The 15,193-nt window shown below is 40.4% G+C and overlaps 1 protein-coding gene across 5 annotated transcripts in view; it reads left to right on the top strand.

The window, feature by feature from the left end:
- Window positions 1–15,193, top strand: part of LOC116849230 (potassium voltage-gated channel protein eag) — a 138,681-nt gene that overhangs the window by 1,975 nt on the left and 121,513 nt on the right. Inside the window, exon 1 of one of the 5 annotated variants that reach the window (XM_032826166.1) lies at window positions 2,735–3,332. The exons of 2 other annotated variants lie outside the window; for them this stretch is intronic. The gene's annotated coding sequence lies outside the window, so the exon portion shown is untranslated. Of the gene's footprint in view, window positions 1–2,734; window positions 3,333–15,193 lie in introns of those variants that run through there. 2 more of the 5 variants (XM_032826169.1, XM_032826171.1) reach the window with 2 other exon arrangements.

Below are 15,193 nucleotides of genomic sequence, written 5' to 3'. Positions count from 1 at the left end.
CTCTCTCTCTCTCTCTCTCTCTCTCTCTCTCTCTCTCTCTCTCTCTCTCTCTCTTTCAAGATGTCTAGATATATGCAATATTAAAAATTACCTATACACATACATACATATAAAGTAATAGAACGTTTTAGGCTAAAAAAGATATTGTTACGTAAACATGTATAATTAATAGTAAGACTTGAGATATATAATTAATAAGACTTGAGATATATAATTAATAAGACTTGAGATATATAATTAACAAGACTTGAGATATATAATTAACAAGACTTGAGATATATAATTAACAAGACTTGAGATATATAATTAACAAGACTTGAGATATATAATTAATAAGACTTGAGATATATAATTAACAAGACTTGAGATATATAATTAACAAGACTTGAGATATATAATTAACAAGACTTGAGATATATAATTAACAAGACTTGAGATATATAATTAATAAGACTTGAGATATATAATTAACAAGACTTGAGATATATAATTAACAAGACTTGAGATATATAATTAACAAGACTTGAGATATATAATTAACAAGACTTGAGATATATAATTAATAAGACTTGAGATATATAATTAACAAGACTTGAGATATATAATTAACAAGACTTGAGATATATAATTAACAAGACTTGAGATATATAATTAACAAGACTTGAGATATATAATTAATAAGACTTGAGATATATAATTAACAAGACTTGAGATATATAATTAACAAGACTTGAGATATATAATTAACAAGACTTGAGATATATAATTAACAAGACTTGAGATATATAATTAACAGAACACCACATTCATTGCGCAGAGAGGAAACGGGATTTTGGTCGATCGTCGCGTTTCTATTATCGTGAATACATATGTAGAGGACAAATATAAAGAGATAAGGTTTGTATGTCTGTAATGACGAATTTTCTATTCGTCGACGTTATGCAGATTCCGAATCCCTTCAAACGCGCAAGTTTCGTAATTTGATATTAGAATATCAAGGGAAAAAAGAGAGAGAGAAAGAGAGACTAGAAAAAGGAACTCGGGTGAATTTTTCGAAAGTAACATCTTTAGAATACAGAATCTCTTCGAGCTCATTGCGCGATGAATATCTCGGAGAAAATCGCGATGTTCCCTCCGTCTTTTGTTTGCGTTCATCTTTACGAATCCGTTCAAAACACTGTTGACTTCGAAAACAACAGCCGTTTTTCTCACAGGCGCCCGTAATGAAAGCGAATGCTCGAATTATATGTCTGTCGTCTCGCAAATACTCCTTTTTATTTGTGTACCAGGTTTGTGTCGACGTTCTTACTTACGACGGCTTTACGCCTCGTAAAGTTCACAGCAGTCATTATCTCGCGCTGATAAGAGCGGTTAGATTATTTTAATGTATTCGTTATTTATCTTCCAGATAATGTTCAAAGCGCCAGTAAAGATTGAATATAATGTTTCATGCATTGTTTCGTCGGCGTGTGCATTTTCGCTGTTGCACGAAGGCACGTGACGAGAATAAAAACGGCGCGTAGTGTCTCGTTAATGAGCATATAATTATAGTTTGCGGTTAAGTGACGCTACGTGAGTGAACGATGTAATTCACTCATGCGTTATAGGACCACTCTCGTCTATTCAACGTGCGTTTCCATTGATCCGGACAATGGGGAAGCGCCATTGCATTCTGCGTTCTTTCCTTTCCCGTGCATCCGCATGCATCGTTCTGATCTCGCAGCGATGCACTTGGGATCCGTGGCTCCTCCATTATCGTAATAAATACATGTTTCCGATGCGTCACAATACTGATGACGTTTCCCTGATGAGGATGCACCTGTAGGTCGCATCTACAGATAATTCACTCGCTCATCGGGAATGAGTTATTAATTAGAGTCATGTAGCAAAATTGCGGGAATTCGCTATATCGTGCACGAAAATATTTGTTTCGTCAATTATACAACATAGACATGAATGAGACATAATCCCATGATTATGTCTCATTCTTTTCATATCATATCACGTTTGGGATACACACGTATGAGACGCCGATCAAGCCGCACAGAATGATATTGCTAATGCAAATATCTTGGACGTTCAAAAATGATGGATCTACCCGGTCATTACGGAAGTTCCCGTCATAAAAGTTTCTCTGGATGGACTTGTGCCAATTTTTGCCGCGGTGCTCACACAGCAGTACGAGAGATCGCTAATGGTGTAATAGAATTGTAAAGTTTAGCAAACTGTCGCGAGTCGCGGAAGACACTATCTCACGCGGAAGCGTAATGAGCGTTATCAGTGTCGCAACCGGCGCGCTTGCATCGTGGAGTTTGCATGTCGGGGTCAGCCTTGGAAAAAAACGCTGCTGTATATCGGAAAACAGGAAGCCATCTCGGACACCTCGATGCACAGGAGATAGAAACGTCGAAACCAACATCTCGCTTCGCTCGCCCAACCCCTCTCGCGCGGTCAACCCTGTCTGAGCGAGTCGCGGGGTGAACCCGCGAACGTTAGAACCCAGCAAGTTTCGTGTCACGCGTTTACGTGCCAGCGGGTCACGTGCGTTCCCTTGACAGTGAAAGGGTGACACAGCTAAGCGTGGAAATTGCCGGCGGCTATCGCCGCATCTGACATTCGGTAGTTACACTGACCGGCTTTCGGTTGCAGGCCGGCGGTCGGTTGGTCGGTTTGTCATCAGATTACTCGACCCGACCTGACCCCGACCCTACTCAACGTTGATCTGGCGTCGTCCGTCCGTCCGTCGGCCAGCAGAAGGAGACGGCGCGTCGCGGCTGGCTTAGAGAGCGAGAAAAAGGGCGAGACGCGTCGCGCGGGGGTTGCGCGACGCCGCTGCTCCGACCGGGTGGGGGTGCGGTATTTCTTCTTTCGGGGGTAGTCAGCGCCGCCACCACCACGCAGGGTGAGTCTCAGTCGCCACTCGGTCACCCCGCCGAACGGGTGGCTTCGAGGAGTCGATCCGTAAACTACGCGCTCTCGCACATAGCCGCACACGCGAACCCAAGTTTCTCCTCTCGACCTTACCGCGAGGAAGAGAGAAAGCAAGTAAGCAAGACAGAGAGAGAGAGAGGGGGGTTCGTCTTCGAGAGCTGCGGCTTCGTCACACAGTGTCTATATCTTGCTCCAGCGCCGGGATACGTTATCAGGTGCGATCTGTGCAATCCGTGTGCGGGAAACCGTGTGCCGCAACCGGTCAGCGCGTGTGCACCCCACGACGATCGATCCTGGGGATACGATACGATCCAGAGAGGCGATGGACGGTACCATCCTCCTACGAGACGACAGATAAGGAGCTCGAGAGGATAAGGAGACGACGCTCGTGCGCATTATCGGTACGCGATCGGCGAGCTCGCGGATTGCGATCGCATCTCACTTATATTAACCGCCCTCACTGCGTCTGACGTGTGCCGGCTACGAGGCTCACCGAACAGAGCCACCACACCAGTGGCCGCGCCGCGTGGTATGACCTAGCCCGAAACGATCGTTCTCACTGGCTGCTGCTTAGCTGCGTGTCGCTCTGAAACTCACTTAGCGCGTGTCCTGGTGATCGCGATTTTTCTCTTGGGTATATGGTAGGGGACGATCATGCAAATTTTCAGGCTGCTTGAGATCCAAGCCGGGAGCAGAGGATTGATGGTACGATCTTCTGCGACGGCTCGTTCTCGTCGGAGATATGCATATATCGGACAACTGGAGAGGCGAGAAGAACCCGCAAATAGATGAATACTTAATGACGATCCTGAGCAACTGGGATGATTTAATGCGTGTAGAGAATCGTCTCCGGACTCTCGGGAGCTTCTTCGCGAGAGTGAAGCACGCGTCGCGAGTTGTGGGGCAGCCTACGTGCAGGAGAGAAGGAATCGCGAAATTCACGTATCGTTCTTTCTTATTCGCGGGAGAGCACGGACCGACTCCTCGGTCAAGTTGACATTTGTTGGCAGGTAGAAGTGCGTATCATGGCGCCCGCAAATCAGGTTTCGGTCGGAGTTTTGACAGATTATTAATAACGCCGATATTTTCTTGCTCAAGTATTATATGCTCGGTCGAGCGAGCAGATTACTCGTCTCGCGCGCGGATGTCACACCTGTACAAATTTGCCTGAGAGATAATATGGTGATGGATCGCGAACAGTCATCGCGACCATCAATCATCCAATAATTTTGATCCGAAATAATGATCACGTTATGCGCCTGTCGCGATCGGTGAGGCTCAACACCTGTCGCACTGTAAATTTGTCTGAATAGTGAACAGAACGACCAGCATGAAATGTCCAAGTTCCAATAACCCGACGAGAAGAGCATCTTGGCCCGTCGATTAAGTTGAATCTCCCTTCAATCACATGTTCCCTTTCGTCGCTCGATTTTCCCTTTTCAAATCGCAACAGTAGCGACCGTCGTCTTGACGCGATCGTGACGGAATGTATTTCATCGCCTCTCGCGCTTTCTCGCTTTTTCTGAGTGTGTATTCGCGACATGTGTATGTGTGTGTGTGTATTCGCGATGATGCGTTTAAACGGTTGAACGCGTCGAATCGTGGCAGCTCCCATTCTAGTCGACGGCTTTTATAGGAACGATAAAAGCGAAGAGGGAGTCGAGTTTTGTCAGTCGTAAGCATCGACGATTGGATCATTTTCGGTTTTATCTCGTGTAACTGACGGCATCACGTGTATGCGACAGGAGACGTCGAGATTGTGACACGTCTCGCGAAGTCGCGTGTTCTGCAAGTCGTGTTTGTCGAGATAAATACATGATTAATCTCGTTTAACAATTCGTTCTCAAAAAAACAAAAGCGAAAAAAAATTTTACATATATACAGAGTGTTGAAAAACAATAAATTTATCTACGTGTTCCTCAAACAATTCTAAGAACAAAAGTTTATATAAACATGTGTCCGAAACGGCTTAGTTTTTGAGATAGAGGGCTTTGAAAATTGCAATTTTTTTTTAACAATAGTAACTTGGAAACTAATGACAATAATTAAATGAAATTTAGCACATGTGTGTGCTTAAGTAAACCCTTTCTGAAAATTCCAAAACAGTTTTTGAATGAAAACTAGAAATAAGAGTAATAAAAGCCCTCTATCTCAAAAACTAAGTCGTTTTGGATACATGTTTATAGGAACTTTTGTTCTTAGAATTATCTGAGGAACACATAGATAAATTTGTGCCATGTTTTTCAACACCCTGTATATATATATTCGTATTTTAATATTTTTTGAGCTTGTTATCGTTTTTGTTTTTTTTTTAGCGAAATGTTAACCGAAATCAACTGTGTGTTCACGCTATGTATTTCGACAGATATGACTTGAAGGACACGCAACTTCGTGAAACGTGTTACAATCTCGGCGTCTCCTGTCGCGTACACGTGATACTGTCAGTTACACGAGATAAAAGCGAAATGGTCGAATTGTAAACAAATAAATACATATATATTTATATTTTGATATTTTGTTGAATTTTTTTGCGTGATTCATTGTTTGATACAATGTTTTTAATGATCGTCGAAACAATTAATCTATAGTCGGCCGGTAATAGTGAGCTCTTGTTCGTGTTAATTCATGTTAATTCATATTCGCGTTAATTCGTGTTAATTGCGTTAATTGATACTTGGTGGCATCTCAAAATTTACACGAATGAGCTGATAGTCGAAAAATTGCCACGTGAAATCACTGCCTCGAAATTTAACTGGAAATTAATGGGCAACGCCCTTTGTAATGTTAATTAGGTCATCTCGGTGTGTAATAATAATTAATTCATATCATACGGTTGGTGGTGCGCGTTCGTGGTAGAAATTACGACGACATTGTTGCTACAAGGTAACGTGGTCGTGGTGTGAAAGCTATGAGGCGCTACGATAACAGTTCTTACGTTTCCTACCCTCGCGGCACAGGATTGCGGATCGAATCGGATCTGGCATCGTAGTCGATTGCGTCCGAATGGGAAATCCTTCGGTCTCGCCCTCAGGGTCAGAATAGACGGAAGTCAAAGGTTCCGCCAAGTTTCGTCGATTAAAGCTACTTAAGAGCTCCGGATGGTTTAACATTCGTATAATTGATTAGCGGTGGTTTGTAATTCGGTTCACCAACGGCAGTACCTTGTAGCACACGATGTCGTTAACACGCGGTAATCTATCACCTCGCCAAAGTATTCATTCAACGCGCGGGGCTATCGTGCGAGTTAATTCGTGTAAGCTTGAACTGTGTTCGAAAGAGGCAAAATACGTTTGTCTCGTTCGAAAGGAGTGTGAATATCCCCAAATCGAGATTTTGTGATCCTAATCTCGACCTCAATATCCTATTTAATAACTGCTTTGATATTTCGAGGGCTATAATCTTTTGATTCTATTTTTAACTTTTTTTACTAGTTTCTATATATTATTTATATATTAGATTTTATTTTACTAGTTTCGCCAAGAGGTCCTCTTTAGAACCAAGTGATATTTCGTGCGTTTTTTGTCATTTAAAGGCGTTAAGTAGGACCTCAGTTCCTATGTGTTTTTCTTCTTATTGATAACAGCTAGGAACAGCTCGGGCTAACGTTTCAAATGTCAAAATCATAAGTAGTTTTCATGTGTATTGAACATACACTGATTCCGAGTCGAAATTTTGATCCTATTTGTGATCTCAATGTCTACTTTGATGAAATTTCTTTTGATTCTATTTAACTTACTGGCTTTGCCTCCTCTTTAGAACTTATAAGTTGTATTTTGTGCGTTTTTTGCTGCACGTTTTAGAAGCGTTCGATAGGACGTCAGTTTTCATATGTTAAACATATAGATGTTAGAGTGGAAAATAGGACTAAAATTTCAACTCGGGTCGTGATTCTGATCCTCTTGAGATTCGCGGCGCAGGTACGTGCGATTTGACGAAAGCGAAAAGACGTATCATCGTCGATTGCGTGTCGCATACATGAAGAAACGATACGCGAGTTAGTCTTGGTATGATGATAGATTTGCGAGTAAAGGCGAAAACAATAGGAGCCGCGTGTTGATCACCAGAGAACTAAACAGTTCCTTGCCTCGCACAGTACGCTCTGTCGGCATTACGCCGACAATACTCGGCGAAGTGTTTCCGTACGGTGATTTCCCTTATTTCCCTCTCTGTATATCGATCATGATAAGTCGGCGAAAGGAATGCGATGAATCGCTCGACCGCGTTCGAATGGGAATGCGGGTGGAAAGAGAGAAATAGGTAGCATTCAGTGCGCGGTGGCTTAAATAAGAAATTAAGGGAACTCGTGACTCCCGATCGAGACGTCTGCGTGGAATCAGTGACCCGAAAATCTTCGTCGTTTCTGGTTCCTTGACGACGGTACGAAACGGATAGATTCGGTTTGATGTCAATCTGTTAGGTAAACGGCTTTGTCGATCGTAATAGCTTTCTGCGGGATTGTGACGATTCGTAACAGGTTGTGCGCTCGAATCATGACCGGCGATGGATCGCGACCGTCCGCGAAGATGACGAAGCTTTCGGGAAGAATTTCACGAATATCAAGTGCAAACTGCGCACGCGGGAATAAGAGAGAGAGAGAGAGAACCAGAGAGAAAGAGAGAGGTTTCTCAATGGGCCATTTGTGAAATTTCAAGTAATACCTCTGCACGGAGCGCGGACTCGCATCTGCATTTATATGAGATTTGCCAACGATCCGCGATAAATGGTTAACATCCGTCGATCACGTAATTGCATCAATTGTAAAATTTTCCACCGAGATCTTCCGCGAAAGAGCGGAACTGGTCCTCTGTCTGGTTGATTACAGAATAAAATACAGAAGGAAAAGAAAAAAGAAGAAAAACGAGAGAAGATCGATCGAGCTGCCGAATCTTCATCCGATTTCGATTGATCGATGTAAAACGTGAAAAAACCGTGCAATCTTTTCCACTCGATATTTTCGTTTATCTCTCTCTCACTCTCTCTCTTTCTCTCTCTCTTTCTCTCTCTCTCTCTCTCTCTCTCTGTTGCGCGCGTTGGCTTTTCTTTTTTATTTTTTATACAAAGAAATACTTCCAATTTTGCCTTGCGTCCATTCGCCCACGCATGCTGATTCGGTTTTATAAATTCGGTAACGTATATAGATTCACGATTCGAATTTCAGTTTCCCCTTTCTGTACTCTATCGGTGTAACTCTGTGAGTGACTCTGACTCTTTTTTTGTTTTCTGCATTTATACGTTGTAAATTGAGCTTTCATTTGTAAACTCAGCTTTGATCGTTCTTGTTACACTGAAGGAAAAATATTTGAAAATTTATTTGTGAAACATAAAGTTTATTCATAAAAGTAAACGTTATTTTATAGAAATAAATTTTCATATTCCATAAATAAATTTTAAAGTATTTTTTCTCATTGTAGATATATTAATTCAATTAATTTGATGTTATATAATATTTTCGATAACGAGAAATTTTTATATTTTTATTCGCATACTTTAGTATGTATTTATATTTTATGTTATGCGTTTTTCGCATAAGTTAAATCGCACGTTTTACGATGCTTCTTGTAGCGTCATTTCCCACTCAACACAAGAATCTCGAGAATCCTTTCGCAAGAAGTATCCCCTTCTCCGAGTTAAATTGTGTAACGTTTCACGGATTTGTTCTGGCGTATTGATTAGTTGCCAAAAACTTCCTGCTGTTGGGTTTTCTCTCAACACCTCTTTCCACTGAATATTTTTCTCAAAAGTAGAGTCGTAAGAATCTCGTCTTAACTACTCTATAGTATATATACACTGAGAAAAATCCCTCAGTTATCAGAACAAAAGCACGTTTGCTGTTTGATGATCGTTAGGGAAACAGTTATCGTTGCAAATTATTTCATCACTTGTCATTTTAACATACGTTGCTTACAAATCACGATACAGATACAAATAACGTCTATTCTCGTTTATTTAGGTTAGCTTAAGTTAGTTATGTCTTCACTACAGAGGTGTTGCTTAAAGCAGAAAATTGAAAGTAACAAATCACTTGTTCCCGCTATGGAGTCGTTTGTTGTCTCATGTTAATAAACCGTTTGTTGCGGGTACCGGTATTTTATTAAATTAGCAAAACTTTCTCTCTTAGTATATAGGGAGTTAGATATTCCCTATTTTAGAATCTTGAAGTTTCAGACAGCTAATTGTTGACTGATTATAACATGATAGAGGCAACCTTCTTCTATATGTTAATTCGCGCCACGATCCTATTAATTATAACGATCGTATATTTTGTTTTGTAATAAACAAAATACAAAAGTGCAATAACGTAGCTATCTTAACCTGATATGTGTAATTGCCCAGTAATGCAGGAAATGAGAAGGCGACATATAAAATATATATTCTAGTTAATAGTTCCGGGGTTTAGATAAAGGTCTTTACCGACCTTTAATTATGGACCAATTTTACCCCGCCCATCCACATGCTTGATTTCAATCATTTTATGAATGAAAATTTTATTATTCGAAACAGTATATCATACACTTGCAAGAAACTTTATTTCAGCTAATAACATGTCACGATGGAGAATACTAATACAAAATTTCGAGAGGCTCGAAAATTTACTTTGCTACTACTAAATAAGTTTTTTTTCTAGCTTTTAACTATAATATTATTCTGATTTTACAATGAAACTCAAAGAAAAATATCTATGTTCTAAAACGACTATTTTGTATAAAATTTTGTATCCATTGTTCCTTTCAAGAAAAATACTAAAAAAAATTACACCCCTGGAGCAAAATACACTTGGGGCTATCTATATCTGATTTTATCGTCCTTTATCAACTCTATCGGCCTGTTAATTTACGAAATTGATATGATATACGATGTGCTTTATCGGCTCTAATTGAGTGCACAAACCCAGGAAGCATTATTTCTGTCATATGTTACATCGATCATAAACCGGTTCTTTGTTTTTACGACAAAAACGACAAAACGTTACTGCGGAGGGTTTACTGCGGGAGGGTTACTGCGGGATTTGTAGAGAAGGCCGTTGAAACTACGTTTATGAGAAGGATACCCAACTTTGGAGCAACATGTGCATTGTATTTTATGTAATCGCAAATTTTTAGCGCAAGCGCGTAGTCGCTGTAAAACGTTGTGGCATGAGGTCGTGTGTGTATGTGTGTGTATGTATTGTTTCTAAATATCGAATCGTATCGAGAAACAGGCTCAGTGTATTGCAAGAGAAAAGCGACAGAAAAAGTTTATTTAACGATCGGTTTACGTTCGTACCGCACGTGTCTTTCGTTTCGTAACGGCTCTCTTTACTTCGGTCAGTGAATAATTCAGTTCGGCGAGCTATTTGTCTCATGACAACTGTGTAACCCGACGCAAATGGCTTGTGTACATCAACCTGGCGATGACAAGCTAACCGTTGTTAAGTCAACGTTATGCAACGAATGTCATTACACTTTAATGTTCTCATTACGAGCCCAAAATTCACTTGGCCCTGCCGAATCGCGGATTTTGCACACTCGTGACAAAATTGGCAATTAATATTATATGAGGCACTTACACTCGCCAGAGACGGCGAGAGAAGTACTTCCGACCTGCCTTGATTGATTCGCGACACACGACGGCGATACAAAATTAGCAGAATCTGCGCGCGACTAGAAATCCAGTCACTGTGGCGTGCTTTTTTAATCTCCCACACAGATAGATGCAACAGTTCGTAAATCTGCGCGGATTAAGCAGGGTGTGTCGCTTTAATCGAACTTTACTCCATCCCCTTAATTCTTGCCAATAAACGACACTTTGCGATATCTCTTGTTCCGTTTTACGTTTTCTTTAACAATGTGTGCTCTCTCTCTCTCTTTCTTTTTCTCTCCTTTCCTTCCCTCTCTCTTTCTCTTTTTGCCTCGTAAAAGTCGACTGGAGAATTCGTTGCGCACTTAAATCCCAAGCCAAAGCTCGCGCTGTTTCGTATGGGATAAGAAGCGTACGTACGTGGGAGGTCAAGACGACGTCGCCGGCAGCAGTCTCGACGCTGCGGATCCTTCCGAAGGACGTCGGAATTGTAATTCGGCTTTTTTGTATCCTCTCCCGCTTTCCCGTCGCGTCACGAAACACGACGACGTTATTTCGCTCGGCGCAACGTCGCCGACGACGCTATTTATGAACACGAGGTACCTACGAATGATGCCGAAAAGACAGCGTACGCGAAGACACTAATCCCAACGTTTTCGCCGCTCACAGCTCGCATAAAACTACTTCGCGCTAAGCGTATTCCCGTACAGCGTTTTACGACATATATAACTTGTTTAATCCAACGACACGCTTTGTCGTGTGACGGTTTGTGACTTTATCGAATTGATCACGGGGAATGGCATATAAAGCCATTGATAAGATTCGGCTTTCTAAGATAACAAATATTATTTGAGAAAACAGACACGCTAATCAACGATTCTTTATGATTTTATAGCTCAAAGCAGGATGTCGTGTAATAATAATAATACCTTTGTAAGTAATTGTTGAAGTAATGAGTAATTGTTGAGCGCGTGTTATCTTTTTTATAGATGAGTATCAGAAGTTTGCTAAAGTTCATTGGATCGTCGATAATTTCATTGGTTCTCGATGAGTAATTTTATAGACGCGTAATTAGACGATTATCTGAAAGATGTCAGAGATGGCCAATAATACCTGAAACATGACATTCTTTACTTTTATCAAAAGTAACACGGCTAGGAATCCGACGAATTTTTGGCATATTGACATGTATGCGCGCGTGAAAATAATACCTTTACACGAAAAAAATTTTGTAGTAAAAATTACTATAGAATTTTGTAACTGAGGAGATAGATTATACAGTAATTTGTTATTCTTTTATTTCTCACATGTGCCATTTATATTTCAGAGACTGAAATATGCTACTAAAAAATTTGCTACACTGTGAGAGAAAAAACACCTAAGAAATAAAAAATATTTATGTGGATATTAATAACATATTCACTTATACTAATATGAAATGTTTTTGAAACATTTTTCAAAATCTTAGTTTTTCATAAAAACAATTGTTTATTCTATTTTAATAAAAGAACTTAGATCTAAGCAAATATGCTATATATTTGAGTGCCAAGCGAATAAGTATTTTTTAATTTTTTAGATATTTTTCTTTCAGTATATATATTTTTAGCGAAATTTATTATGTTCCTTAGAAATAGACTTCTGTCTATTCCTGCATTACTAAACATATAACAAAATCGAAAAGAATTTATATGAAAAAAACTATAATAGAAAATAATAGTAAAACTATTATAGAAGAGAAAACTCCGTGCATCTATTAAAAGTATTTAACAACGGCAATATCGATACTGACGGGGGCGGTTTCGTATTTTTCGTTCACACTTACGGCATGAAATATCAAATTTTTGATATTTGAAGTGAAAATTGCATCGAGTTTCTTGTACGAAATTTTATCAGGACCCCTCTCCTTTCTCCCAAATTCCAGACCCAATCGATCGCATTGCATTGTGTCGTAAAATTAGAAAAAAAAACTTTCGGGCAAATTGCACCGCCACGTTGGAGTATTTCGAGCAACAAAATATCGAGAAACTGCCAGGACCGAAGTTCGAAGGACTTCATCGCGAGAGCGCTTTGTAGAGACTATATCAAACACGCCATGGCGCGCAAGGTAGAAAGCTGAAAACGGGGAAAGGAGAAGAGGGCTTCTTTTTCGTGCATAAAGGAGAAAATCATCCACCGTTCTTGTAATCTTTCGGCGGCCCGTGGCGATAGTCTCGGGAGATGATTTAGACGATCGACCCGAACCCTTTGTCGGAAGTTTCTGCTTAAGCGCGGCCTTGGCGAGTTCACTTCCGAAGTATCGTCGGAGGAAAATTGCGGACAACCCCGGACATCCGTGTAGTCACGCGATCGTTCGAGATACAACCCCGAGACCGGTGGGAGATTCAAACTTTCACGCTCCCACGCGAACTTCTAACTAGACACCGATAACCCCGCGGTACGTTATACGTCGCAAAAAGAAGCTCACATCCAAAATCCAGACGTGCGCGCGCGAAAAACGCGAATTACGCAGCGACCGCAGATCGATAATCAGCCGGGCGCATTCTTTGAGAATTCGGCATGATCTCGACGGATTCCTCGTTGCTTACGACAGTCCGGGGATCGCAGAATGTCAACAGGCGACTCGCCGTGCATTATTCGAGGACAGGACAAATTCCTCCTGCTGCTAGTAGTTGGTGCAAGGTGAACGCGAAGGGAGGACGTACTTTCGTGGGGGTGTTGTCGGAAGGTCGATCGATATATGCTCACTTTGAAACGAGAAGCCGAAACGAAGACAGCTTTGTAAGGCTAATGGTGAATCGAATATTCTCACTCGCCGCTTTACCTTGTGTGCGAAAAACGAGGACTCGTGTTTTTCACGTGAGGTTCGCGGAGGAAGAGCGTCGAAGGGCAGGAAGGGTTCTAGGAGATAAGGAGGGTGGACGTGTAGTGTCTTTGGAAGATATAATCTTGGCCATTTGCCCCTCAAAATGGCGTATTTGTACGGTGGGGATGACTCGTGTCAGCAAAATACGTTGCGCGTATCACGTGCTTCAAGTTGCTTTCTTCATCATTTCATATCATGTTTACAATACAAATTTTGGTCAATAAAGTTCTTATGATCACAAACGTTGTAATAAAAGTTAGCATACAATCAATAGCAACTTATTATTAAACGTATAATAAAAATGTCAAGAATTATATCCTTTTTTAAAAGAGTGAGAAATTGAATTGCTATGTAATATAATGATAACACAATATAATGAACCACACGATTAGCTCCGATTTTGAGAGATCTACGAACCGATAAGAAGAGATCCGAGGATGGTCTCTATCTTGTAGGGACACTAGATGCGTGCAAGAGCGGGAACAGTTTTTTTGGATAAAACATAATGCATAACGCATAAGGAAACGAAGCAATCAGAGCCCTTGATTTCTATCCCCCGAATAAAAATGAAGGGCATTGATTGGTTTATTCCCTTGTGCGTTATGCATTATACTTTATGCAAAAGTTTGTGCTGTCGCTTTAAGTCGTGCTCTTGCTACGAGCGATCATCGCTTTCAATTGAGTTTTGCAGTGGCGTGTCTTACAGCTGTGGGCCAGCTGTAGTGTAACTCGCTACGTTATCGATCGCGCTCGCGGCGTTACGCGGGACGATCTTGCCTCGTTATAGGATACGAAAGACAACTTTCGCTGTTTGCGCGTCTATTAGTGGCGCAGTTATTAGCTTGACGCAGAAGCAATTTTCGCCTTTGCCACACGGTTTGCTTTATAGGTCAATTATAGAGATCAACCACACGGAAAGGATTCTTCCGTCGTCTTATTAGCGCTCTTGAATATTTTCGTAGGGAAGGCGTGCGTTTTCTTTCAAACGTGCATGTTGGCTCGCTGAACCGTACGGCGAGTTTTCGTGTGTCTCTCTTCAGAACCGTTTCGCGCATGTACGCACTGAGAAAAAAATTTACTAAGAATTATTTTTTTTTAAATTTTAGTAAACCCCGTTTGTTTGCGTACAACTGTGAACGTTTTTATTTAAAGAAAATATTTCTTTTTATTAAATAAATTATTTATTAGGTGTAAAGAAATATTTTCCCTATATAAGTTAGAAAATATTTACTACCAAATAGCATATCCTTTCATTCTTTTTAATTAGAATTCTATTCGTTACCTCGTTTTTAAGGTATCATCAATCATTTTGTCTAAAATCTTTTTAATTAAGTGCTATTTAATTGATGCAGTGAACCGGAATTAAATTGAAGTAAATATTTCAAAAGAAAGTTATCTTCTAATTTTTATACATCATACATTTATTGTAATTAAAAGTTTTGTTTATAAATATTATTTATTTAAATTAAATAAATATTAAATTTAGAAAAAGTTTTTTCTGCGTGTGGGAAATGTGTGTCGCAATATATTAATGCAAATGGAAACAATATATATCTCGTATGTAGAGATCCCGCGGGTGGTATTTTCCTCGATTTGTGGAAATTTATTCCAACGAGCAACTGCTCCTTTTTTAAAAATAAAAGTATATCTTAAATTAGCGAACGAATAAAAATTCGACGCGATGACAGCGCGACGTGATCACGTATGTTTCGTGTTCTCCGTGCTTCCACTTCAGCGCGGGACCATGCGGAAGGAAATCCTGTAGGATCCTCGAAGAGAGAAAGAAAGAGAGTGAGAGAGAGAGAGAGAGAGAGAGAGAGAGAGAGAGAGAGAGAGAGAGAG

This window comes from Odontomachus brunneus, unplaced genomic scaffold, assembly GCF_010583005.1.
Source record: "Odontomachus brunneus isolate Ranch 3 - 2012 unplaced genomic scaffold, Obru_v1 Obru_scaffold_108, whole genome shotgun sequence".
Lineage (NCBI taxonomy): Eukaryota > Metazoa > Arthropoda > Insecta > Hymenoptera > Formicidae > Odontomachus > Odontomachus brunneus.
The sequence above is the reverse complement of the archived record's forward strand: the minus strand, read 5'-3'. Positions and strand labels throughout refer to the sequence as shown.